The sequence below is a fragment of the Mus caroli genome, chromosome 3 (genome assembly GCF_900094665.2).
Source record: "Mus caroli chromosome 3, CAROLI_EIJ_v1.1, whole genome shotgun sequence".
NCBI classification, from domain to species: domain Eukaryota; kingdom Metazoa; phylum Chordata; class Mammalia; order Rodentia; family Muridae; genus Mus; species Mus caroli.
This window is the reverse complement of record NC_034572.1, coordinates 87,006,218-87,010,382: the sequence shown is the minus strand read 5'-3', so window position 1 is coordinate 87,010,382 and position 4,165 is coordinate 87,006,218.

The following is a 4,165-nucleotide window of genomic DNA, read 5'->3' as shown; positions in this document are numbered from 1 at the left end:
GTTTATGGAATTGCTTTTGTGCTTCTACAACCTGTGCTGAGATCAAGAGAGCATCTGAAAATAATGGGTACAGCTTAAAGGAGAGGAGGTAGTGTAGAAGGATATGAGGTTAGGAGTGAAGTATAGGACTGGAGGGAGTCAACCGGAAGTTCATGTGTGCTTCATGATGGATTAGGAAACCTTCCCAAAGACTTATCCTGGATCTTTGGGGTTTTTTTTCCTTAACTATATGATTTTTGTTAGCAAATGACCTATGAATATTTGTTCATGAAAAAGTACCTGTCTACCAAATATGTCTTCCTTCACGAAGTCAGATTTTAAAGAAAGAAATCTGCAGGAAAGGGATTAGGTATGCAACACTGAATATGGCTTTAAAGTTAGAATACATAATTTTACTTATCAGGCCCACTGCCTATTGTGGAAATTTGGCTAAGTTATTTAACCTGTTTTCTCACAGTTTCTATGTACAAAATCCTAGTAATAATAACAATTCTTATTTTACGTATGTCACTCTAAGGATTATGTGAGATACAACACTCAGAGTTATAAGAGGGTCCTCCTAATTAAGTAGTTATCTTTGTTGTAAAAATTAAATACAATAAGTTTAATCCATCTATTGATCCAGATACAAATGGATGTGGAAGAAAAGTGTAGGACTTCCCTCTGCCCTCTAACATTAATCTCTATCTACCTCCCTCTAGGTCCAAACTCTGCAGAACAGGTACAATAAACCTGTGCTTTCTCCTATTATAAACCTATATCGACAGTTCAGGGCATGTTATTTATTTATTAATGATTTATTCCTCTCATATGAAAGCTTATAAAGGAATGTCTGTGGAAAATGAAAATGTATTTTTAATTGTTGGGTGGAGCTTCATCTTCCTTGTGTAACAAGTGTCTCCATGTTAATAGATGGTTAAAGGCTCTGTGTCCCTCCCCTCTTCCTCTGTATAGCTGTGTCTTATGAAGATATTCATTGCTGCAGATGTCTTAAGAGAGTCAGATCTTCTTTATGATTCAGAGTGGGGTAAAGCGAAGTCTGAGGAAGAGAAAGGTTGCATTGCACCAAGGAAGACAAGATTCTTTAGTTATAATTAGAAGTTTTTTCTATTAGTTCTGTGTTTGTGTGTTAGGGGTGGGTAGATGCATATTAGTGCAGGAGCACAAAGAAATCTAAAGAACCCAGTCATGTCCCCTGGGGCTGTACTTATAGCCAGCTGCCCCATATGAAAGCTGAACTCTAGTCCTCTGTGAGAATGGTGAGTATTCTTGACTGCTGAGCCATCTCTCCAGCACCATAATTTGTATTTTAAAATTAACCCCTCCCCCTTAAAAATAGAGTCTCACACAGCCTAAGATGACTTTGAACTTGATATACAGCTGAGGATGACCTTGAAGTCTTGATCTTCCTGCTTCCAGGTCCTGAGTGCTGCAATTGCAGGCATGTGCCCACATGCTGGGTTTTATGCAGGGCAGTGGATTGACTCCAGGGTTTTATGCCTGCTCGGTAAATGCTTGATTAATTGAATTAACCTAATCCTTTAAATTTGTCTTTTAAAAAAGAGTAATTTCAGTTGTGAGTTTGAGAGATAACTAATCTAGTAATAAAGCATTCTTTAATAGTATAGCAAAATAGCAAAACTATTTATGCTATAAATTTGTTTGACATATCCTCACTTGTTGAGTTTTTAAAATTAAAATCATATAACCACCATAAATTTCAATCCTGTTGTAATTTCTATTAGCTATTATAAGTGTAAAACATCTTTTATTTTTTTCAAGCCCATAAAAGTAGTTTTCTTCTTTGAATTCATACAACCCATAGAGGCATTAATTCAATCAGAGATTAATGTTTTATGTTATGATCAGAATTTTAACTGTATCACTTTATATCATATTCTCTTCTTCACTATTTGATGTAGCTGTTTTAATGATGCAGAAACTTTCCCCTATTATCTTTCCCCTTTTACACACTTAGATATTCATATTTCTGCATCCATCTCTGCACATTTTCAGCATGTAGTCTTTATCTACAGATGGTTACACCTTGCTTTCCCCAAAAAACCAATCTTCTCTGTAATTACTACTTTCTGTCTTGTGTTAAAGTAGTGCAGTACTTGTTTGAACTTCTGGATGGAAAGTTTTGTAGCTACATCGTTGATGATAAGGGTGGTTTCCAGTATCTCCCGATACTGTATGCATTTAGTGTGATGCTTTGCATGCAGAGTGTTTTAACACATACTTTTAAATGAGTCATGTCTCATTCTTCTGCTACCTTTTTATATATCAGCCAATGGCCTTAATTGAAAACACCAAGAAAAACAGGATGGAATGAACACTCCTAATTACAACAGATGATATCAGTTCTTCTCAGAGGTAAGGGAGTCTTGTTGGGTGGAATAGAACTTATTTAAATACACAAGCATGTGAAGCAATAACAATCAGCTGGAGCGAAGTAGCTCTAGTAGCTCTTCAACTTCTAAGTTGCAGCCTTACTTGGAAACCTCCATGCAGAGCTTTGTAGATAGTGCCACAGTGTGTTTGCAGATGAACAGAATTACAACTACAGTTTTGGGAGAGATGGTACTTCATCTTGGGAAATACACGTACCTTACATTTACACAACTTGTCTTGTGGAGGGAGAGCAGCAATGCCAATTTAAGTTTCTTTCATTCCAAAACTATCCCTTTAAACTAAAATTCTTAAGCAACTACTGTTCTCTTCATTCAGCTATCCTCTTAAAAATAACTGTTTTATTCTGTGAGAATTTTATACATGAAAATAATGTATTCTTATCATACTGACCTCTTTCATTCCCTCCAGTCCGTCTAGATAACCCCATACCCCTGTCCCAACGTCACTTTTCAATAATTTACTGAATCCAATGAATAGACCATGTACACTCAGGTATAGGGTTATTTACAGGATCCAGGTCAACCAACCAAGCACATCCCTTAGTAGCCATCAGTTGTCAGTAGCTTCACATATGGGAGTGGGATTTATGTGTCCTTTCACCACCCATAGTGGAATGTAGATTGACTTGATCATGTATCAGTCATGTTCAGGTAACTACATTATACGCACAAGCTGCTATGAGCTTGTGGGTATAATGGCAATATCATGTCAGAAGATACTGCCTTACAGCAGTTCTCCCCAAACTATGACTTTTACTGGTTTCCATCCCCTCTTCTGAATGTTTCCTGAGCTTTGTGGGGAGAGACATGGTATAGATGCCTATTTATGGCCGAGCATTCCACAGTCACTGTTCTCTTCACTCCTTCCAGTTTATAATCTTTTGCTAAACTGCTGTCCACTGCACAAAGACACTTTTCTGATAACTGAGAGCTGTACTAACTTTTTGGTATACAGATATGTATATATATATATATATGTATATGTATATATATATATATATATATATATATATATTTGGAAGGCAGTTTGATGCTATTTCATTTTAGCAAAGTAACTGCAATAGAAGGTTCATTCCTCCGGCCTATTAGCTCTGAAATTACAGGTTCTTTGCAAGATTTACAGTACAAGGCCCAAGTTTTCTTCCATTAAGCAGGGATCTAAATTTTATTACAAAGCAATTGGTTATTCCCATGTCATTCATGCCGCTATTGTACCCAGGAGTGTATTTTGGTAGGCTCATCATTGTTGTATCTCACATGGTTCACAGAAAGTTATCAGTTTCTTTTTTCTTTAAATTATCTGTTTCTCAATTGTTAGGTCCAGTATCTCTTGACTGAAGATATAATCAGAGTCAACAGCATTGCAATTCTCATTGGCTTTTGAATAATCCATTTCTTAAAATCCATATGTTCTTAAAAGCCAACTTTTGTTTACTTGACAAAAAGATAATTCTCAAAACTGAGCCCTTTAAATTGCTGTAGTTCTTTGGTTCATAGCAGCCTTATTTATAATAGCCAGAAGCTGGAAAGAACCCAGATGTCCCTCAATATAGTAATGGATACAGAAAATGTGGTACATTTACACAATGGAGTACTACTCAGCTATTAAAAAGAATGAATTTATAAAATTTCTAGGCAAATGGATGGACCTGGAGGGCATCATACTTTTGTGATTGTAACCCAATCACAAAAGAACTCACATGATATGTACTCACTGATAAGTGGATATTAGCCCAGAAACTTAGAATACC